Below are 25,197 nucleotides of genomic sequence, written 5' to 3'. Positions count from 1 at the left end.
GAAAGACTGATTTGTTTAATCCCCTATACTTAAGGAAGATAAAGAAGACAGTGTTGCTCAGTATGAGCAGGTTAACTGGAATTTCCATTAATCATTTCCCTTTTTTCTACCTTTTCTCAGCTTGATCCTTTATTTCCTTGTATATTTGGATTTAAGATAAAAATTACTTTCCTTTTTTCTTAATGAGTCCATCATTGTAAAATGTAGAAGATCTACATTTTATTCTTTTTTTCTTTTTTTTTTCTTTTTTTTATATCAGGAGGGCTATTCCAGTACCAATTATTCTAACATGAATGGATGCAAAAATCTGTTATCTTTCTTTTAATATATTAAAATTGTGGTTTAAAACATATAACAAAATTTACCATCTTAATCATTTTAAAGTTACAGTTTAGTAGTGTTAAGTATGTTCACATTGTACAATAGAAGATCAATTTTTTAAGGAATTGTGTTTCAGTAGTTAACTCTAATATTAATGCATACATAGTTGTTTCGTGTATTTTTATAGTTTTAACATATAGATTATAGATAGATGATGGAGAGATAGGTAGATAATATGTATATGTATATATGTATGTGTGAGTGTTAGTGTTTCCTATGTATTCTGTTTTCTCATTGAAGGTAGGTTTTTTCCCCCCATTTCCTTAAAGGTATTGAAAATATTTTGATTTATTATTAATAGTATGGGATTTTTGCACTTGATTTTGCCAAATAAAGAAATCTATCATTCTCAAAACTCCGAGTAGTAATGTAGGTCAGAGAAACTACTTTGATTAATAGAAATTTGATTGAGTAAGCACTTTCTTTTCTAACAAGCTATTAATTGAGGTGGAAAAGGATAAAGTGATAATTTAGACAATTTTTATCCCCTAATACTTTCCTTCACATTTTTTCTTTTTCTTTGTGTTGATCTAACTATTCAGAAACATCCTTCTAACCTATAGTATATACTCTTCTTCCTATTTTGCTTTTATTTTCTCTCTTTCTCCAAAATCTCAATCACTTGATAGTTGAAAGAAGAACTATAATTTAACCCTTTGATTTTTCATCATTACTGTGTATATTTCAAGTGTGTAGAACATGAAAATTTCTCCCATGAGTCACCCTTATTTCATCCGATAATAACACAATAACACTCTATGGCAGAAATAAGTAAATTTTGTTCATATATAAAAACCTATGTAAATATTTACAAAGCCCACACAGAATGTTCTGAAAGACACTGAAATCCTGAATATTTCCTTATTTTTTTGTAGAGAATTTAAATGAGCTATAATTAAAATAAGTTTCTATGAACCACATTTTTATTCTTCGTTAGATATTTTATAAGGCACAAAGTACAAGAACACAGTTTGTACAGGGTTTATTTGCTAGAGAATGTGGATAAGAAAAAGATGATACTCAGAGTTATCGTGTTGACTTAGGAGTAATTATCAAAGAATGGTGAAAGAAATCTACTGTGTTATATTGATAAACAAAGGAAAACAAACAAATTATTTTAGAAAACTTTTGTCTCACAAATTCTCACTTTACCATCATATTCCAGGCCCATTACAGTCTGGTTTCAGATTAGGTCATCTGGAAGGTCCTATCTCTCTCTAGTGCTCGGTGATACTAAATAAAGATGATGCTATTGACAACTGACACTTTTGTAGTGCCTACTGTATGCCAGGGCCTATGTCAAGCATTTTGTGTGTATATTTGGCCATCATTTACATTTTGTCTTTGATGAGTTCAAATTGTATTTCATCATAATATACCTAATTTAGTAAGTATACATTTTTTTTTTTTTTTTAAATGGCAGAGAGAAAATCTTTGATGTTTCTTAGAAAATACAACTTGGAAACAGAAGTAAAGCATTCTGTGAGACAGGGTTTCTGCATAAATGCTTAATATCTGTAGACCAATAACAAAGGGGATAGTTGCAGTATCCTGTTCCTTAAAAGTTATTAATCTAGTATTAACCATTCTTGAGAATTAATGAGAGGTGATTATAACCTACAAAGTTGGTTCCTGTGCTATGCTGTTATTTTTTTCCTTTATATTGAATAATGTGGTAAGCCTGGTAAATATATTACACGTTTTTTAATTTTCTCACCATTTATACCTTCCCTCTTTAATCACCTTACTAAAGTAAAAAAAAAAGAACATGTTACATCTTTTAATCATAGAAAATATTTAATTAACTAAAACTATACTGTTCAAGTAGAAAGTCATACTTTATGTTAACTGATATTGATTAATCTGAATGTAGTTGTATTATGACTTTAGATACAAAATGGAATGAAGGCTGTATGACTAGCGAGCTTTTAATCATTCTGAAATCAGACTTTACCCATCATGCTTAACTTAGATATAACAATTATTGCTTACTTACAGAGAAGTGTTAGTATCAGCTATTGGGTAATTTTTGTACCAGACATTACCCCAAGCATTCCATAGGTATTACCAAACTTTGTCTAATCTAAGATGTTCGGATGTTACTGTATAACATCTTAGTATAACACATGCTATAATTTCATTTACCGTTGGGAGAAATGTCATTGATTAAACTCTGATAAGTGCTTATTTATAATTTATTTAATATGTATCCTGCTTTAAGGTATGTTAAAATATAAGAAAGCTTACATATTGAATCATTAAAATATAGCTCATTTAATTCTGACAACAACTGCCTATTATTATTCCCATTTTACAGATAGGGAAACTGAGACACACAGACGTTACATAAGTTGCTTGAATTCACACAGGTAGTAATTAATGGAGTTGGAATATTACCATAGCAAAACAGTTTCAGAAACTACAAGTTTACTGCTCTAAGATAGTATCTAAGTCAAAAAAAATTCACAGGCTATTTGGCTGTCAGGGACCATAGAGATTATATATTCATACTACTGAAGCATAACTTGAGGAGAAGAAAGATGGAGTAGCTTGCCGTAGGTCACAGAGCTAGCTAGTGATAGCACTAGAATGATATCCAGGTTTTCTGGATCCTGGAGTGATCTAATGATTACCTCCAAGCTGCATAAAAATTTTCCAAGCAAATGTTAGAGAAAATAGTTCATATTTGAAATTTTTCTTAAATTAGATTTTAAATAAGGTGTGGAATATAAAAGAACTCTCATATTTAAGTTTTCTCTTCCTGGCAGGCCTCTGTCATTGGATACACAAAGTGCATTAATGGTTAAAATAGAAGCATAGAAATGAATAAGTGCACATTGTTTTCATGCCATAAATGCATATTACCTTTACTAAGCATCTTTGATCTATGAATTTTATTGTCATTTCCCTTCTATCATGTTCAGTTCCCTTTACCCATGAAATAGCATAGAATGCAAGCAGATAGAGCTTTCAGTGTCTATATTCTGCAATCTGTAGGAAAATGTCTCATAGTTACTGGAATTCACACAAGACTGCATCTCAGTATGAGTAGCTGTTCCCTGTCACTGTTTTTGATGCTTGAGCTAAAGTATTTTTACAAAATGGCCTAGTGTTCAGTGTATGAATTCTTGAGATAAGGCTTTTCCCTTGTAGCAATGAAATCCGAAAATCAATGTCAGATGGAAATCTTAACTCTAAGAGTTAGGGAGATTGGGGGAAGAGTTTTAAAATAAGTATGAATTTTAGCTGCCAGACTTTGGAAATGTGGCAGTTATCGCAAGTGTGAAATTCATGGGTGGTGCAGATGGTTGATCAAGATATCCCAGGATGGACTACTACTATAAATCTCCCAACCAAAACTGGGAAAACAATTTTGATAAGAGAAATGTTTTTGACCTTTTACATAAATTTGTAACACAGGTTTTGCTGGATTAGGAGATACACAGAAGTTAAATTATCATTGGAATTTCATGAACATTCCAATTGTGTCATTTGATGGAAATATTTAATAGAATAAAAATGTGTCAAATGGAGAGTGAAAGGAGCAAGTGGGAAGAGAATAGAACTAAAATGTATTAGACTGTTACTATTATTGTGTGTGTTGCATTTCACGCTCATAACCTCATTTAGGACAGTAGTCTTCTAGGTAAGCATAATTTTCTCACCCTTAAAGATGAAGTTACAGGTACACCTTGAGCTTGAATTTCACTGAACCAAGGGCACACTGAGAGGGAGGAGAACAAGGGTTCTCCATATTTGTAACTGCAGCTTAGAACCCTCCTGTTTAAATTAATAATACCAAATGGAGTAACAGCAAAATGGTAACATTATCTGTTACTTTCTATTAAAAAGGGAAAGCTGTCTCTCTCTCTCTGTCAAATAAATAAAATCTTTAAAAAAAAAGGGAAAGATGAAAAGCCTTTTGCCTTTGTCTCACTTGATCTTGGTCTTTCCTTTCCTTTTTTCTTTTCTGTACCTGTCACAGATTAACCTTAACTAAATAGATCTAAATAAATAGAACTTAATATATGAATATTATACTACATACTTACATTTTCCTGTTTTTGGTGTTTTATACAGTTGTGTGACCCAAACACATTTAACTTCCAATAAAATAAACATGTTCAGTCCTTAGAATAGATATTACAGTTGATATCAGCTTTTAAGTTAAAATAATAGGCAAATCATTTAGCAATAAGTCTTTATGTGTTACAATATTTGGGAGTAATATAGGTAATTTAAATTAATAGATTTTCACTAATAATAATAAATTAATTCACAAGCCAGTTTATTTTCATTTTCTTTCTTCATAAGAACAACCTTTTCTAAAACCCCAAAAGTAAAAATATTTAAAATACACACACATGCACAAACACATATTATATACATGCATACATATATATTTTGGGAATAACTCCTAATATATCAAAATATTTAAGTTCTTAGTAACATATAGGATTACCCTCCAAAATGAAATGTTAACAAACATGATAAAAGATGTGTTACACCTCAGTCACTTACTGTGAAACTTTGCATATATTATAATCAGTAGAAAAAGTATGCTAGATGACAGACTGGCTCACTCACTAGATAATATTTATTCCTCTTTCATCCTTTATAGTAAAGGATCCAAATCTGCACTTTGGCAAAATAACAACAACAAAATACGTATCATGGGTTGCAGATTTGTTAGAGTTAAGTTCTCACATGTCCAGCTGGGAAAAGTCAAAGATCTTACAGGCCATTTTATGTAAGATTGGCCTTGCAAACAGTTTCTAACAAATCCCGGGACAATTGCTGACTACCATTATAAATAGTATTTAATGACTGGTTGAAAACTCTCCTTGATAGGTATTTGTTATATGTAACATATTATGTATGGATGAATTTTCCCTACATCTTTAAATTTTTTAACCACTTATTAGCTACCAAGTAAGTATATATAAATTTGAAACAAATTACTAAGAACTCATTTATAGTACAATAGTACATAGACACTACGTACATTCATGTCTAATGCCTGTGTATGATATTTTCATAGAAACATGAATATTGTTTTATTTCACACTATTAAACTTATGTTTGAAAATTGTAGGAGGTATTAGTAATGTGGGGAAATATAAAAATTTACACATTTGACCAACTCTGTACTATAATCTCTGCGTTCTGATGCAGTTTGATTTAATTTTTAAAATGGAACCGTTCCCTAAACCAGATAAAGAGATTGGGTGCTAGACATTCCTTTGTTTCTTGCCCATAAACATGATGTTGAGACTGTTCTTTGGAGGGGAAACAAATTATCCATCTTCCCCTTGTTGACCTTTTCCATAATTATGCAGAAACCAATCTATGAGTCTAAATTAACAATCTGGCCTACCTGCCTTCCACAAATATTCATTCAGCAAATATATCAGAGATGCTGTTATGTGATATGCTAAGTACATCAGGCTGGAGCAGGCACACATGCTTCTTTGTGTCTCAGATATTACAGGGGATACACTCTTAATAGTAAGTTACCATAAAGTGCAAAAGTGCTACAATATGTTCAAGATTCAAGAAGACACAACAGGAGCCAATTTAACCTAGTAGAGGAAAAACATAATAATGTTAATGTAAGTCTTGAAGAAGTCCACCAGGTGAATGGTCGGGAGTGGTGTGATCACTGTGGTTGTGGACAAATGAGAATGTTTCTCAAGAAGATTTCATGTGTGAAGGTTGGGTGTTGAAAGCAATCATCACAGGTTTAAGAAAAATTCCATGGTGATTTCTCTTCTCAATTCAGAGCTCTTTCCTGGCTCTAGTATCAAGACTTCATCCTGATTCAAAATGATAATACCTATCAAACTTGACATTCTCAGTTAATGTGATATCTACATACACTTTTAATTATTAAGAACAATGACTATATAATGTTTCTCAATTTGTGTTCAATATTGTTGGTTTAAAAACTTTTAAGCACTTAATTGTGAACTCAGATATGCATATTTATAGATGCATTCCTACAGATTTAGATTATACATATATAATGTAATAGATGTGATGTGAAGGTTGCATCTGTATGTGAATGTGCAAATCTGATTTTATTTATAATAATTGATAGCCCCCTATTATTAAAGAAAGTGCACATTAATGTTTTCCAGAGGCTAAATAAATATACTTGATCAATTGGGAATTGCTCCATTGGAGATTCATGGAGAAGTTTTCAGTTTGATTCCCTGTATTCCAGAAACAGCTATAAATCAGGTATTGGGTTTTCCACTAGCTTAAGATTTTTTTTCAATTACTTAACTCTGTATAAAGGATGGCCATCACCCTCTTTTATTTTTTTATTACACATGTTCTGCCAATTTCTTCTTTACCACAGAACAAGTGGCCTCGGGTTTATTCACAGGAAGAACCACATTTGACAGATTTTCTGATGGTGTCAGTGGTGGTTTCATGCTTGATGGGCAGCACCAAACCTTGCCGTGTCCCAGCTCCTTCTAATTAGTTGTTTGAAGCCACTCTGTGTGCCACAGGAATAGGCTTATCAGCCAGAGACATCTTTGCCATTCTGAATGACAGGTGTGGTGCAGCTGTTTGTGGAGAGAATGAAGTGTACAAAGAGAGAGGAGAAGGGCCTTTCAAACAAGTGACAACCATAGTACCTTTCACTGAAGGATCCTAAAAATATAACAACACAACCAAAAGGTAGAATACAAAAAGGTACAAATCAATATTTGTTACATCATCATGGAAACCACACATGGAATGACAATAATATCAGACTGTGAGAATGAGAGAAAAATATACGTGCCTCACAGTATTGTTTAATCAATTGAAGTTGCATGTTGTGATTAATACAGGCCAGCCATTTGCTAATGGAATTAACATAGGTGTGTGGAGTTTTCAGAAGGTTTTGCGTATATCCGTGGATACTAGTAGGGAAGCCTGCCAGGAAGTCTCATATTTAAAGTCCTATAGAGTACATGGTCACAAATAATTTATTGGGACACAAAATATATCAGGATATTGAAGACACATTGGGAGGAGTAAAGGTAATACAATTACATGTGAGAAGAGTATAGAAATGGAAAAGATAGAAAAATAGAAAATATTAACTTTTTTTAGAAAATTGAAATATTGAGATAATAAAATTTTCTTCTACTCTGTGATGATTGTGAACTATGAGACTTCTTTCTAACTACCATTGAAAGGATTTGGAAATCGAATAGAATGTCGAAAGATCTATTAGAAGTGCACATTGACAAATTAAATAAATATTTTTCACAAAAACATTTCATGTTGGGGCGCCTGGGTGGCTCAGTCGTTAAGCGTCTGCCTTCGGCTCAGGTCATGATCCCAGGTCCTGGGATCGAGCCCTGCATCGGGCTCCCTGCTCCGCGGGAAGCCTGCTTCTCCCTCTCCCACTCCCCCTGCTTGTGTTCCTGCGCTCGCTCTATCTCTCTGTCAAATAAATAAATAAAATCTTAAAAAAAAAAACAAAAACATTTCATGTTATAAAGTCCTCATTCTGATTTCCAAATATCCACCAAGAATCAATGTTTTATAGATGATATTTAATATTTTATAAAACAATTTTAATTATACATATACATTATAGGATTTATAAATATGTTCTAAATTATGTAAGCTGCAGAAATTCTGAAAATATTCAAACTTGAAATGGGTTTTTGGATGTTTGCACTGGTTTTATATATTTATATAACATAAATATTATTATTATACTGTATAGACATATATCATGATTACTCCAGGGGGTGTATGAGATGTCATTTGTTGTGTCACCAAATTCTGGGAAGAATGGAGGTAGAATTACAACTAGTTTCCTTATCTGTTCTATAGTACATAAAATTGTAGATATAGATATAAGAATGTTTTAAGTATTTAAAAAGGCTTGACACACATTTGTCTATGCCAATTAAGAATAGAAAAATTATACAGATAATATAAACTACATAATCCCAACTTTGACTTGATTTTAGCTTTTATTTTACTTTATATAATTTTGAGTTTAAAATGCTAAAGTTTCTAAAGCGGCATAGAATCACTCTAATTGTTGAGTAATTGTTACCTAGATTTATTTTTTTTTTCCTTTAGAAAGTTCCAACAAACAGTGTATGTTAGAATTTATGTGTCTGTGTTGCATGTATTAAATACAAATGAAATTTTTAAAAAGAATAGATTAAGTAGATACCTTCTCTTTAAATCCCATTTATTTCGTCAATTTTGGAATTATTAGAAACCTAGATTTTTTGGTATCTACAGCATGTTATGTGTGAGAGAGATTCTGGAGCCAAGACCACGAGGAGATCCAAATTAAGCAGGTCAGGAATGGAGTCTGAATATGGTTTTTTAAAAATTTTCAAATGTTATGATGTATCTAATAAGTTTGATGTGAAAGGTGGACTGAGGCAGAGTTTCATTAATGATCAGCATATAGGTTATATAGATAAATGAGTAAATCTTGCAATCTGAGGTTAGGGCTAGCTTTTTCCTAATGGAATGGAAAAGAATAGAATAGGATAAATTATATAGAATTTAATAAATAGGTTAGAATAGAATAGAATGAGGAAAAAAGAGGATAAGAATAGTAAATAGAAGAGAATAAATAATATTAGAGTGCATGGTATATGCAGTTAAGTATTATTTTGTTTTACTTCACATGTGTATTTTTGTGTATATTTGAGTGTTTATACTGTGTTTCTGTGTAAAATGAATTGCTTATTTGGGTCAGGATCAAAAGTTTGGCAGGCCATTGGTAAAAAATAGCTCACATTTACATAACCCTTACCATTTGTCAGCAACTCTTCAAAAACACTGATTATATTAACTGAATTGACTTCTTAGTCATCTCGTATGACTACGGTTGTAGTTCAATAAAGGAAGGTATAGGAACCAAGTGCCTTGTATGGTCCCACAGCAGATGAGGGGCTGTGGCAGGATTCAAATGCAGAAAGTCTAGGTCTGTGGCTGCTCTAAATCTGACAAAGATAGTGGCAGATCCAGGTTTTGAGACCAGCCTCCTGACTCACAGTATTGTACAAGTCTCTGTCCCTTAACAGTGACCTCTCCTGTTAGCCAAATTCTAACCTTAAGGCAGAATTTACAACTGTGTTTCTCATGGATAATTGGGCCTTGTAAAGAGGGTGTCTAAACAGAAAGATTTCAGACATTCTCCCCTCACTGATTTCTCTTTGTAATTTAGGTTATGGTTAAGATATAAATGCACTTAACTAATTTATTTATTTTTTATTTATTTATTTATTTTTAAAGATTTTATTTATTTAATTGAGAGAGAGAATGAGAGATAGCATGAGAGGGAAGAGGGTCAGAGGGAGAGGCAGACTCCCTGCTGAGCAGGGAGCCGGATGTGGGACTAGATCCCGGGACTCCAGGATCATGACCTGAGCCGAAGGCAGTCGCTTAACCAACTGAGCCACCCAGGCGCCCCTGCACTTAACTAATTTAAAGTAAATAATCTATTTACAATTGTTTAACCTACTCCCGGGTAAACTAATTTGACTATAAAATCATATTGAAAGAACACCTATTAATATATTTTCCATATAACTCATTTTTATAAATAATAGCCTAGACCAGGAATGATACTATATGCTAAAATTGATTTAATGATGTTAAAGTCAAGATTCTTGATATTTGAGTAAAACCTCCATTTATAAACAAGATGCACATCAAAAAATAAAAAGGGCAAATGAGCATTCATTAAAAAAGCAGAAGCCCAGAGTCTTCCTGATTAAGACCAAATTCTCAGTTTTTGACATTGTTTCCCATTTGAATGTGTCTTTTTTTTTTAAGACTTTTATGTCTTATCATAAATATATCTTCTTTTTTTCCAGTTTTACTAAGAATTTTTAAAAACTAAGATCAAAATACAATTAATTTTTCTAGTTTTATCTGCTTTACAAAATAGTAAATCTGAAACACAGTGATATGTTGTAATTATGGCACAAACACTGTTATACAGTGAAAAATGATGGAAATGGAGCTACATTTTGGGTGGCAGCCAACTCTAGCTTCTTTGTTGGATAATTTACAGAAGTTTGAATTTTGCATACAATGGACATTTTCTGAATTTGGACACATAAAAAATGGCAAAAAATTTTATATTGGTCAAGTACTGCTCATATATATGGAATGTAAGTTGTTTCAGATTGGCCATGAATATTAAAAAACTAGCCAATTAAATTTGTAGGGTAATATGAGAGTATAGGAAAAAGTCATTAATTACTACTTTTTTATATATTTTAATTTTTCAGTATATCACCCACATGTTTGCATCTTAAAATTGGAATGAAAGTGAGGAGACTGCCACTACATTCAAACATTTTTTAGGAATCTGTTCTTTAGCTACAGAAGATGGAAGTTCCTTGATGCCCAGGAGTCAGAATCTCCAACTAATTCCACTCACTGTCAGTTAAAGATGAAAAAGGCAGCCAAAACTAACTAACTAACTAACCAATAAAATCCCATAACATATGTAGGTTTGATAATGAACTTTAAGATAATGAAGTTCATATATTAAAAATATGTAAATATGTGAGTTTAGCCCACATTTAACAAGATGAATTTTCTTTAAAAATGTACTTTTAGGCAAGAGGTTTATACTCTTCAAATTGGATCTTATAACCTTCTACTATATGACATTCCTATTCTCTTGGTATATTATTATTCCCAATCTTTGGCCAGGAGGCCAAGCAGCTTTAAAATCTACTTTCTAGCTGAATTATCTCAGTTTTTACTTGAATGGATAATTAGGACATGATATCTGTTTAGAACAAATGAACAGTATAAAATGTTAACAAATTTCATGTTGATATTTAATTTTAAGCAGTTTGTAGATATGCATTTTACCAAAATTTTATAGAAGATTTGATATTGTTTTTATTTATTTATTTATTTATTTTTTTTTTTTTTAAAGATTTTATTTATTTATTTGAGAGAGAGAGAGAATGAGAGAAGAGAGCATGAGAGGGAAGAGGGTCAGAGGGAGAAGCAGACCCGCCTGCTGAGCAGGGAGCCTGATGTGGGACTCGATCCTGGGACTCCAGGATCATGACCTGAGCCGAAGGCAGTCGCTTGACCAACTGAGCCACCCAGGCGCCCTTGGTATTGTTTTTAAAGAGGTGGCTGGATTGTTTTTTCACATATTGGCATAGTTATTATATGAGAAATTTTCCAGTTGAAACCATGGAAAACCTCCACCCAACCTGGAAAGGAAAAGCAAGGACCTTTTGGGTGAATCCAATCTTGATTCAAAATATATCTGGAAAACACAATACTTATTAAGGAAGACAAATATCGTTACAGTAAGGAGAGTTGAATTTAAATTCAAAATATGGATTGAAGACAGGTCAGTTGTGGTAGTATACAATGTAACAGAATGCAGCAGTGAAAAGAAGAAACCACCGATACATGCAATAACATGGATGAATATCATGCCAAGTGAAAGAAAAAACAGATATAAAAGGTTACATATTGTATGATTTAATTTCTGTGACATTTTAGAAAAGGTAAAGCTTTAGAGACAGAACTTAGATCAGTGGTTGCCAGGAGTTGGGGCTTGAGGGGTTCAGAGGAAGTTCTTAGATTGATGAAGATGTTCTGTAATTTGACTGTAGTTGTATGTCAATGAAAAATTGCACTGCATGGAGTTAAATAGGCAAAGGAGTTTATTCAAGACTATAGTTAGGAGAGAAATGAACTCAACTCCTTTGAAATCAATGCAGGATTTCAATTTTTAAGCACTGGGATGAGCTAGTGGGAAAAGATTGGAGGTTGTTAAGAGGGAGGTTGGTCAATGTGAATAGGCTGGCTGTGCCTCCTGATTGGCAATTAGCAAAGTTAGGCTCCTCCCCTCCCACAGAGACTAGGAAATGGTAAGATATTTTTCTTGATGGGTGAATTTCAAAGGGTAACTACTAGGGGAAAGACATAGTCCTGAGATGTGAAACTGACAAGAGCTGGGAAGAGTTACATCTCAAACTGGCAGAGATAGAACTTATAATTGAAAGTTTTGTTTTTGTTTTTAAGTAAATGCTCTAAGAAAAGGGAGGCCAATGACCTAGAGTCAGGAAGAAGCCTGCCTCAATTGAGTCAAGCTGAGGGGAGCGTTAAGGGCATCTTAGGTTTCCAGATTGTGTGTGTCAGAACTCATAGAACTTTACTTCTAAGTGGGTGGCTTTCACTTTGTGCAAATTATTCCATGGTACACTAAAAAAACCTGGTCAAAAACAAATGTAACTGGGAAAAATATCCTCATTGGTATAGGTTGAGAGCAGTAGAATCATGATGCCATGGAGAAAGGAAAAAAAGTGAGATTATAACCCCACAGGGAATAAGTCCTTTTCTCTTCCATATATAGAGCATCTAACATCTTTCTTAGTGACATGATAATTCATAAAACCTGATATATACACCAGACAGCAGGTCTCTGCTGAGAAATACAAAATAGAGATCCTAGCTGCTATACATAAATTATGTTTGCTTATCTTTCTGTTTACTGGATTGTTAAAAGAAGCTGTTACCCAGGGGAGCATATTTGATTAAAATCAATACACTTATATATCCACATGGTATGCCACACTGACTATTCAGACTTCATAGAATTAAAGCAACTGTACTATTCTTTCCACAACAACTGATGTACACAGTGATGATGAAAAGCATTTCAGCAGGAGTGAACTTTGCTTTTTGTCGTGTGCCTCTTTCTCAGAATGCAGTAGTCTGGTGCCAGAAAAAGAAAAGAGAGTTTCTTTATGTTGACTCCTATACTGCTGAATGCTTTATTTTAATTCCAAACCAGAGTGTCTACTCTCCCTATAGTGGCAATTGGAGGGCAAAGTTCTTGTTTTCACATAGGTGACAAAGGGCTGGGGGCACAGGGGACCAGGGTCTCCAGAGGACAGCTTGTTAACAGGATCCACAAGCCCCTGTCCCTCCACCCTTTAGTCACTTCACTGAAAATACAAAAGGCTCATTTAGCCGCACCCTCAGGCATATGCATCACAGAACCAATCAACACAACTATTTCCTTTCTGAGGCTCCCTGGTGACCTTGAGAAGTGTGACAAAGGACTTAGAGGATGGAATGATAGAAGTTTCATGATAAACCAAAAAATTATGTTCTGCTGCATGATGAGAAATAAAAAGGAGAGAGCTAGATATATGTTTAGTTTAAATAAGGCTTGATAAATTCTGTAACACTTTGTGCAGCCTTGGCCTCAGATCAGAGGTACTCAGCCTGCACAGTAATCAGGACTTTCTCAATAAACCTCAGCCTGTTACAGTTCTTACCACATTTACTTTCTCAATATGATAGTACTTTACAGCTATCTACTCGATTATGGCCAGAGTTCCTAGCAGTTATTGATAACCATACCGTAGACTTTATATCTCATCAAGCACAGGCAGGAGGAAGGCAATCAGCACAGTGAATTTCCTAACCTGGATATATCTTCCTGAAACGCAAAGATGATGACTCAGTTCTACAGTTGAGCTTGTGAGTCTCACTGTGGTGAAACTTCTTATGTCATTTCTATTTTTAGCTCTTTGGCACAATTACAGAAAATTATTGTAGGAAAATCACAGCTTCCATAAGGAGGAGCCCTGACTGCTTTTAAGAGGTTCTAAATGTTGGGAAAACTCATAAACCCTGTGCAGTGCATTTCTTGGTGGGGGAATGCAGATAGAAATTTATTTACTAAAAGAATGAAGCAAGATTGCAAGACAGTTTCAGTTTATCTTTCCCATTCTCTACCGTCTCTTTCTGAACCCCTCCTTGTATTTCCTTTGCGGGAGTTGCTATCAGAAATCCACAGTCCTCTAAGCCTTACCTTTCTTCAAAAATCACCTCTCTAAGATTCAAGGGTCCATTTTCTGCATGTGCAGCAGAAACTAAGTTGCGTGAACGTGTAGTTGATGAGAATGACAATTTTGAGTAACACTTTCCCACCTCCCTCTCACTGAGATGCAAGTGAGTAAAATGAATTAGTTTAATATAAAGCCAGAGGTGTTTGCAAAAGCTGAATTCAGTAAGACCATGTCATAGTGATTTGATACGTCAGAGTGACTTCAGTACCACAAAATATGGGGTCAAAATTTTGGATCACCACGTATACAACTTAATGTATGGTTATTATCCATGTTATGTATGCATTCACTCCTTTACTAAAAGCAGTATTATGACTTTTAGGTCTGCAACAATATAATTTTTGATATTCTTGTTAGGTAGAAAAATGACATTTAGATTTTACAATTTGGGTTTTTAGTAATTTTAGCTTTATGAGTATGCTTTTACTTCTAAGCCAGTGTCTAGTACACTTCAAATACCAGACATGATGTGAAATAATGATATGGATGGGAGATCTAGGTAATATTTTATAACACAGCTGTTACTTAATGGCTACTTCTGATGGTTTGTTAGTAATTAGCATATTAATATTACTGTTACCAGTACTAAAGTAGAGAGATAGCTAGTACTAAAAGCACTCTTAATTTTATATTATTATGAATGCATGCTATTTATGAGGGCACTCTGCAGTTACAAATTAGTACATTCCTCATTTGAAAGTTTCAAATGCTTTTATTAACATCTCCCTTTTATACAAATATTCTCGTGCTTCCTTTTCTACTTTATGTTTGCTAAAAAGTGTCTGCTGTAGAAAATAGAATGTAGCATTTTTTTTTTTTCCCATGGCAGAATGCACATCTCTGTTTTTAATGCATGAGCAGGCGGTTTGGTTCATTAAGCTCAGTGGCACCGATAGTAAACTAAAGAGGAATGAAAGGAAGAGGAACTGAAATACCATCATCCCACTAATGATACTGAAACTGCTCAGCTTTATTGGGAGACTGCCCAGACATCCACTAATAGAAGGCATGGTCCAGGATGTGAACTTGGTGTTGGAGTGCCAAAATCACAAATCTAGAGGGAAAAAAAAAAAAGTGTTGCCTAGAAGAATGTCTGGAATAATTTAAGGAATTGTCCAAAATCATGGTGTCTGTGTGCGTGTGTGTGTTACTATATTTGTCGGTGGGTGGGTTAGAGGGAATGAGAGAGAGGGCGCACGCACAACAGGATAGAAGGAAGAAATGGAAGTGGGGAATATCCAGTTACCTCAAGACTATATTGAATAAGTTGTATCACAGGGATATATGTATCTCAGGATGCATGAATTGGAGAATATCCAGATAGCTTGGCATCACTTTTTGACTTAAAGAATATAGCTTCATTGTTAAATAATTTCTAGATAGATGTGCATTTTCTTAAGGAGGGACTAGAATGCATGGCTCTTCAGACATCCATCCACTTCCATATCACAGTATTTACTAACACTCAGTTATAATGATTAACACTATGATTTCTTTTATAAATGAATATTATTGTTCCCGGTTCACCCCTACACGTGAGGAAGTATTCAGAAATGTGCCCTTTGAAATGAGGGAAGAAAACAGATTCTCTGTTCAAATTGGGTTTATGCCCAGTTCGAACAGAGAATCACTCAGTTGGGGATGGCAGCTTTCGTGGCCTCTGGCTAACACAAATCCCTCAGTGGCTTTTCACAGCCACTTAGAATCAAGTCCCGGGAGGCTCCAAGTGGAAGCTGCAGCTGCGGACACTGGGGAATCACCTTTGTGGCCCTCAACACATGCTCACAGGTCCCTTTCTGATTTCAGTTCTGCTTATGTTTTGTGCAGAAGGTTGGAGGGCAGGTAGAGAAGGGACATTCCTCTCACCCAGTTTTCCCCTCCTCTTTGATAAGCCCTCAGAGAGAGAGAAACCTTTTGGAAATTGCTCAGGTATGCTCTGAAAAACACAGATCAGAGATTGGGCTCAATGACATCTTTGCCCTTCAAAAAACACAGAACTAAACACAGAAGTCCCTTTTTTAAATGTTCCACCAAAGGCAAATGAGTCAACAGAACAGAGACAGTAAGAAGGCCAGGTTTGAAAATTGTACCTGAGTTCATGCCAAACATTTAAACGTGATAGGGGAATTGATCCATAGTTAAAGCTTTTCCTGCTGGAGGACTTCACTGAGAAGCAAATGGTATGTTTTACAATACCAAGAGGGTCCCTCCTATAGGGGTAAGACATGGAACATATGGAAGAAATGGAAAAAGTCCAACAGGATATCCTTAAATAGAAATGAATTTTTAGATAAAGAAAAGACTTTCATGAAAAAGAAATATCAGCTCTTTCTGGGTCCTGGGTGTTCATAACCCAGCAGAACTCTCCATTTACTATCACAGTCTCTAACGGGTTATGTTACTACAATTCCTCCCATTTGTTTCAATTTTTATTCCTATACTCTTCGAAGTAACAAAAGAGAAATTAAGTGTTCTTACCAACCAGGGGACTAAAAGGCCTTGATAAAACTAAAAACATCTTAGGGTGCCTGGGTGGCTCAGTTGGTTAAGCGACTGCCTTCGGCTCGGGTCATGATCCTGGAGTCCCGGGATCGAGTCCCACATTGGGCTCCCTGCTCAGCAGGGAGTCAGCTTCTCCCTCTGACCCTCTTCCCTCTCGTGCTCTCTATCTCTCATTCTCTCTCTCAAATAAATAAATAAAATCTTAAAAAGAAAAAAAAAACTAAAAACATCTTAGAGTTCAGTAGCATCAACTGGTGAACTGGAATATTGGCTGGTTTGGCAGTATAAAAGCACAATCCTGATTTTTACTCGAACCCTCTCTCTCCCACCGGTGTCTCTCCATTAAATGTTGAGCCTAGGAACTTCATATTTTTAAAAGATATCTATAAAAGGAACATCTTAGACCTTAATGAAAGCAAATTCTTTAAGATATCATAAATTATTGTTAATAACATCATGGCTCAAAAGTGAGTAAATGCATTTAACTCAGAATAGCCTAATTAAGTACGTTCTTTTAACATTCAGTTTAATATACATATGTTAGTATATTGTTTATATATAATACTTAGATATTTTCCTAGGCACTTCAGGGATAAACATTTTAGTCAGTTCTTAAGTTCTATATCCATGTTTTCTAGAGTTGGGGACAGATCCTACACACACATTAATAGTGCAACCCTTGTTACAATATGCCGTGATGGGGCACATCAGCTGGAAGAAGGTTGGACAGTGAGAAAAGTTCAGGCTGACCTATCAAAGAATGCGTCATGGAAGAAGTAGGGTTTAGGAGAGTATCAGAGAACAGTAGGAGAGCTATCAGGAGATTAGAGTGCTAATCAGGAAAGAAAATGGTGAGAGTAGTGCAGTTTAGAGAGGTAGCAAAGTAAGGGGCAGAGAATGGGAAATTTTACGGTATATCATGGTACAGAGAGTACGCTATCAGGAGGAATACATTTTTACCCTTGATCCCAGCTGAGAGGCCAAGAAGTGGTAGAAGAGATACAGTTTAATCAAATTTATTGCTGATATGAATTTGTAAACAAGAACTAATGTTATGACACTCGAGACTTAGAGAAGCAGCAATAGTGTTCAAGATTATAAATGTTTTTTAAAATGTTTTTGAGAGAAACAGCACATAACCTTTTTTTTTTTTTTTTAATTCACAAAGCTTCTAGTAAAGGATTTTTTTCCTTTCAGGCAGTAATGTTTTGGGAGGTAGGAAAGAAGGGGAAACGGAGAAGAAAAAAAATTTTTTATTAATAACATTGTTGTGGCGTATACCCATACCCTTTATTTTCATCTCTTCTTCAAAGGCATCCCTTCTATTTGATGACCTAAAAGTATTGTAAACTTGATCAGTCTACAAAAGTATTTATTTTATAGATAGTCTGGTCAACTATCAACATGATGTTACCTAATAAAAATATTATAATGAGGCAAAAGCCAGTTTAGCTTTGGGATTCTTTTCTTATACTGTTTCTCCTTTTATGTTCTCCCCGCAAATGAGCATAAGCACCACCGACCCACTCTCCCAACACACATATCCGTAGAAAATCAGCCTAATTCCTGAGGTCCTTTCAGTATTACATTTTAGATTGCCTGGTGAGTACAGGGCATTACACCCACATAAATTAAGAATGAGGACAAGCATGAAATAAATAACAATGATGTGATATCTACTACATTGTAGGTGCTGTGAGAACACAAAGAAAGTAGCAATTAGATTCTGATAGAGGCCATGCGAAAGAACAGTTGTGTGTGATATTTAAGATCTACCTTCTGGACTGAAGTCTTTGTTGGTACAAGACTCTAGTGCTTTTCCTGCTGCAGTCATGAAAGCCCATATGAAAAAGGGACCAGAAACTCATAGTAGTTTGGAATGCTGAGCCCCCTACGTGGAGAGCAGCTGTTCTGGAGAGTCCCATGGTCCTCTGATGGATTTTATGGGAATGAAAAAATGAATTTTTGTTAAACCACTGAAAAAAAAAAGAAAAAGATTTATTTTGAGTGCTGGTTAGGAGTTCAGTAGGTGAGCAATTAGGAGCAAAAGCCTTCCAGGTGGAGAGGCAGCAGATGGGAAAGGGGAGACTATTGAGGTGTAAGGTGTAGTTATGTTACTGGAGGAGCTAGTCATCTGCAGAGGCTGGGCCAGTACTTCCCAAACTAGGTCCCAGGAGATGGGGAAAAGGAAGCAAACAAAAAAATATGGGATGAAAACAGCAAATATTTAAACCTCCAGATATCTTTCCTAGAGGACTTTACCTCTTTAATAAGCTCATATGTTTCATTACTCTTCCATAAGACACTTCCATTATTTCAGAAGGCATCTAATGTGACTAGTGTCTTATGGTCTATAACTTGGGAAAGGCTGACTCAGAAAACAAAATGTGCGTATTTTGTTAGAAGAAGGAAAATGAAGGTATTTAAGATTCACTGGGTGCTTGAAACTGGGACAAATTCTTTCAAACATACAAATACACCCCCCCGCCACACACACACACACACACACACGCACACACACGCACACACGCACAGTAGTACTGATTATACATCTGGCAGTATGTCTGTGGCTTCATAAGCATAAGAAAAAGATGAGTCAAACAGAGTGTAAGTCTCTAAGTAGCTGACAGTGTGTTCGAGTTTTACAAAGGAATGAAGATTATTTCCAACTGCTGGAATAGGTGAACGCTCTGGAAGCAGGTGACATTTCAGCAGTGCCTTACAGCAGATATGGATGTACATGAAGGGCATTCTATTTGGAGGGAACAGGAGGAACCAAAGTTCTGTCTTGAGCTCCGGGAAGAGTGAGGTACCCTGGCTCAACTAAAGATGTGCAGCATGTTTTGAAAAAAAAAAAAAAAAAAAGAAAAATGAGGAAAAGAGTTTAATCTTATCTAGATACTGAAGGACACTGAATGTCATGATTGAGGAGCTTGAGAGTCAATCTCTAGATTCTGTGAAGTTGTAAATTTGTGAACTGTGACATCATCATAAGAAAGAAACAGAACTTCATGAGGTCAGCATTATTTATTTTAATTAAGATTGTGTGGGCAGATAGAACTTATGCACTCATATCTTTTTGAAGACAGTTTTTTTTTTTCATGGGATTTATATATTTTTAAATTATGTCCTGTAACTGGAGAGCTTTCCCATTAATTAGTGTCATGGTGAAAGAGTAGTTGCCATTGCTTTGTATTTAAGCCAGTGAACAAATTACCACTGAGTAACTGCTTTCTGGATATGTTTTGAGGGCATACAAAATTGAACAAATATTTACCAAGTTCTTTTCTGATTGAGGGAAGCCATATATGCATATGTGACATTTTCTGAGGGCAATTATATTCTATGTAATATGGAACTGAACCGTAAATACAAGGGTTGAGAACACAAAAAGAGGAATGCAGGCTGCTCCTCTAGTAAAAGAAATGAAAAGGGGCGAGGCCTTGATGAAAGGAAAATTTGGAAAGGTAGAGAGGAAGCATGAGGTTAATGGGGGAGTAGAAAGCACATGCAAAACTGCACTGTCAAGTCTTGTTGCTGCATTTGCAGGAATGGGCAGGATTCTGAGATGACAAGTAAATATTGTTTGTGGAGTGGAAGTGTGCTAAGGAAATATAAGGCAAATTATGACAACCAAGAGCTTACTTTTAGATTTCTAAAAATGTTAACCAGAGTTTCTCTGTGGCACACGAGATAAATGTTAGTTTCAGAAATAATTATACTGCCACCAAGATAATTTCTTAGAAACCAATGTTCCATGGAGACAGAAAACTACTTGTTTTTTGAATTTGGTGACTTGGCTTTCTAGACCAAATAGGCAATACAGCAGGAAGTTATGTTTTAGAAAAGTGTAAATTTGCTTTTAAAAGCAGATTGTACTAAAAAAAGTGATTTATAGGGCGTGCAGATTTAATAGGTTATGCATAAAATACTACAAGTAAATTAAGAACAGGCCATGTATTTTTAAAGCATTGTTTTTTTTTAAATTATTTATTTATTTTGACAGAGAGAGAGACAGCGAGAGAGGGAACAAAAGCAGAGGGAGTGGGAGAGGGAGAAGCAGGCTTCCCGCTGAGCAGGGAGCCCAATGCAATGTGGGGCTTGATCCCAGGACCCTGGGATCATGACCTGAGCCAAAGGCAGACGCTTAACGACTGAGCCACCCAGGCGCCCCAAAAGCATTGTTTAAGATACCTTAGATAAACCTGTAAAGCTAGCTTGCTTTACCCAATTCTAACAATGGTGAACTTTGCTTTCCATATTTCACATATGCGATGATTTCTCTTCTTTTGCGTTATTTCAATGGTTATGAATTCATAAATATTTATAGAAGGCATTGGAAGTAATCCTAGAGTTTTAGGACTAGAATGCTTAAAAACTGATATCTTTTTAATACCTGTAATAGAATCCATTTTCAGATGTCTATCATTACTTTCTTTTGTAAAATATTTTCAAACAACATGCTTTGGAATTACATATTGTTATCCCTTACTAATATAAAATGCTTTCCTAACCACAAAATTGCAAATTATAATAATCTAATAGTTCAGTTAGTTGCAGATAGATATGTGTAGATGACCTTCTAACTACTGCTAGTTTACAAGTATTCTTGTCTAACATGTCTTTAAAGTACTTTACATGAATTATTTTATTTAAAACTCAAAATAATTACTATCTCCCATTTTTTAGAGGAGACTACTGAGTTGTAAAAAGATTTAGCAATTTGTCCAACATTCACAGTTAGTGTTAGAATTTGAATTGTGGCTCCAGAATCTACAATTTTTGCCACAATATGAAACTCAATATCATCAGGAATTTATAAGCAATAAGCAATTCATTGAGATAATATATTGAGATAATATATTTATTTTTTACCTAATATTAAGGGAAATAACCAAATATATGATATGAGCCCACTGCCTGTTACCTGCTTTATATATATTATGTCAAATAAATACCCTGTTAGTTAATTCTTCTTGTATTGTAGACGGAATCTTTTTTTCTTGTACAGAAAAGGGAGACCTTGAGATAGTTCAGACAATTAAGATTATTCATACCAGGACTGTGAAATACTAAATACAATAGAATTACAGAAAGATACCTGAATAAACTTATATTTTTTGCTTTAAGTTTTATATTATTTTCCTGCTCAGTAATAGAATTATTTGCTTTCCTACTATTTTTTTCATAGTACAATGGGGTTTCAAAATCTTTCTGTTCATGATTGCCAGCTTTCATTACTGAGAGTGGACCATCCCATTTGAGAGGCACATGTCTCATCCCTCATCAATTTTCCTTTATTTTGGAGTTGTTGCTGTCACAAGTGATGATGTCTGATGTTTGAACTTCATAGGATGATTGTACCCAGAGGCTTTTTAGGCAGCTGTGTTTGGCGTCTCATGGACATTAAAAGGAATGCCCTCACCATAGCTTCCTAACAAAGTACTAGTCATATAGTAAGTATGATGAATCCAACCAGTGTTTTATCATTATTCTATTTACTTTGATTTATTCTTTAGTACTTCAATAGCACAATATAACCAATCTCTTGTTTGTTCTATTCACTGCCACTATGCATTGAGCTGAGTGCTTTGTAGCTATTTTTTCCTTAAATAATAACATCTCTTTTTTCATCCTGTGTCCTGAAGCATTTTTTGGATTTGTCCTTTGGCTCCAGGATTTGTTTGCTTTCATTTGTACTAAACTACATTTAAAAAAAATTGTCTTCAAGCCAAGCCACTTAAATTATCTAAATGTGTCAGTAAGTTCTTAAGGGTGTCTTATTTCATTTCCTATTCTGCTTTTTAATTTTACAGTATTAGTAATTATGCAACCTATTGTAAATCTAATTTGAATTATTTTTTATTCAATTAGATGCTTGATGTGTTGTCACATAAATGCATTTTTGAGATTTCCTTTCATGTTCCTTTCCTATCTCTAGGTCTGGGCAAAATGAGTAGAGCTATCTTTTGTCAAAGATACCTTTTTAGTTGAGGTTATTTTTAAAATGAGCAAGGTGGGAAAATGGACTTCTTACATATCCATGTTATTTACACATATTTAATCCTAAATTGTCATTTGATATTGGCAAGTGCATTAGTTTATTTTACAAAGCTATCATGCCATCTGTAGGGTTATGTGTATGTGTATATCTCTCAAAGGAAAAAAAACAAGGATGGTAATTGGTAGCCAACCACTGTGACCAACCATGTTCATTCTGTTGGACTCCCTCAGTTTTAGCCATATTGATATTTAGCCATCTCTTTTCAATATAAGAATACATTTTAGAGTAAAGGCTGGTCTGTGACTGTTGCCAGCTATAAAATTAGCTTAAGATTTGTACTTGTTTTTCCACCACCCTAGAGAACATCTCCACTAGTGGTTTTGATAGTGGAAATTCCCACTATTCACATGATAAAATTCAAAGTAGGAGAAACATAATTTTTAATTGTGCATTAGGTATTTTTCCATTTGACTTGAGAAGAAGTCACTGTTCTCTACGCTTTTAAAATTAGCTCACAACAAATCTGCTAAGTGTCTGTTTTCCAAAGTGATGTCTTCTCCATGGGAGAGGCATAGCTTTTCACAAACAACAGCTTTACTCTTTCTATAGTGATGCCTCCCCGTCGCTACCCTGAATGTGTGTGCCATAGTCTTAGGTTATTCACACTCACACATGGACTCCTTGGTTTAATTGTCTTCTATGCACATGATGCCCTATCCAATTTGGAAGTGGGCATTTATTAGAAAAGAAAAGGGAAAAACACTGAACCCATCCTAATGTTCTTGCTTGTCATCTACTCTGTTCTTCACCTTCTGTTCTCTGGTGTATTATACTTTAAAACCACCAGAATTTCTTCTTAATTTCAAATACCCAATGATTCTCCTTCTTTGTAAATATCTTTATTTACAAATAGATTTTCCTTTTTATACTTTGTTTATTTTGTTTTCTGTTGTAAAATGGGTAACTTACCAACTATTCCTCATTTCACTTTCAGGATCACAGATGCTAAAACCTAGTTGTTTGTTTTACTTCTCCATCATGGTATCCAACATCACACCCCATGGAGATGAAGATAGGCTTTCAAGATCCATAGATGAAAATGTTTTCTTTCATTTCTGTTTAAATCAGTAGCCCTTCTCTTACATTTAGCCTCTTTGTGAGTTTGATTGCCCTTACTCATCTCCCTTTTTTCACCCTCTGCATCTCCTATTTTCTCTTTATGATCCAGTCCTTATTTTTTATCTGTCATTATCTGTGAAGCTATTTCTTTTTCTTTTCTTTTTTTTTAAAGATTTTATTCATTTATTTGTGAGAGAGGGGCGCCTGGGTAGCTCAGTCGGCGTGCTTGTGCACGCTCTCTCTCTCTCTGAAATAAATAAATAAATTAAATATTTTTAAAAATATGTATTTGAGAGAGAATGAGAGTGAACACGAGCAGGGGGAGGGACAGAGGGAGAGAGAAAGGGAGAAACAGGCTCCCCGCTGAGCAGGGAGCCTGACACTGGGCTCCATCCCAGGACCATAACCTGAGCTGAAGGCAGACGTGTGAATCTATTTCTGAGGTATTTAAAAATCTCTTGGGTTGGGCTCCTGGGTGGCTCAGTCATTAAGCATCTGCCTTGGGCTCAGGTCATGGTCCCAGGGTCCTGGGGTCGAGTCCCACGTCGGGCTCCCTGCTCCGCAGAGAGCCTCCTTCTCCCTCTCCCACTCCCCCTGCTTGTGTTCCCTCTCTCGCTGTGTCTCTCTCTGTCAAATAAATAAATAAAATCTTTAAAAATCTCTTGGGTTGAAGATTGGTGTCAAATACTAATGAAGGAAAAGGGAGTATTGGATTAAGAGTTTGTCTGTGATCAGCAGGCTAAATGTTAGGTGTCCATTTAGGTGAAAGGACTTGTGGGAGTCGATGAAATATGTTAGTGTTCCCTATTCCTACTGAGTTTAGACACGTACAGCTCCAGATAAGGTATATTTGAATTCACAGGAGCCACCTGCCAGAAAAAAAGAAAAATGTAGGTTCTAAGGCGTTGAAGAACAATCTTTTTTTCCTCTGTGAACATCAAACATTGTGTACTTGAAAGGTGCCATCCAATGAAGATGTTGTTTCGTGACTAAGGTGTTGGTTTAAACATAAAACTAACTGTATGATGCCTAGAGGGAGAAACTGGACTGAAAATGATCTAAGTGTTTTCACAAATATCTGAAGCCTGAAATGGGCAGAATGCAGATACATTTTCCCAGGGAAAAGCCCTGAAAACCTGTTAACTGAAACTGATGGCTTATAAGTTCATATTCTCTAGTTCGTTGACCACTTCTGATTTGGGATTCTCCTTGAATTTCAAACCACTTTGGGAAGATTGCAGAGGTTTAGGTGCAAAGCAAAAACTGACAGGAGAGAAACTAATCCAGTGGTACTCAGAT

General features: G+C 35.0%; 1 protein-coding gene across 1 annotated transcript in view; it reads left to right on the top strand.

The window, feature by feature from the left end:
• The window catches only part of PCDH9 (protocadherin 9), a 915,036-nt gene that overhangs the window by 333,469 nt on the left and 556,370 nt on the right, over window positions 1-25,197 (top strand). The window lies entirely within an intron of this gene.

The sequence above is a fragment of the Eumetopias jubatus genome, unplaced genomic scaffold, assembly GCF_037043125.1.
Source record: "Eumetopias jubatus isolate StellerSeaLion01/CBP00866 unplaced genomic scaffold, mEumJub1_p1.0 scaffold_3, whole genome shotgun sequence".
Lineage (NCBI taxonomy): Eukaryota > Metazoa > Chordata > Mammalia > Carnivora > Otariidae > Eumetopias > Eumetopias jubatus.
This window is presented reverse-complemented; position numbering and strand designations above follow the sequence as displayed.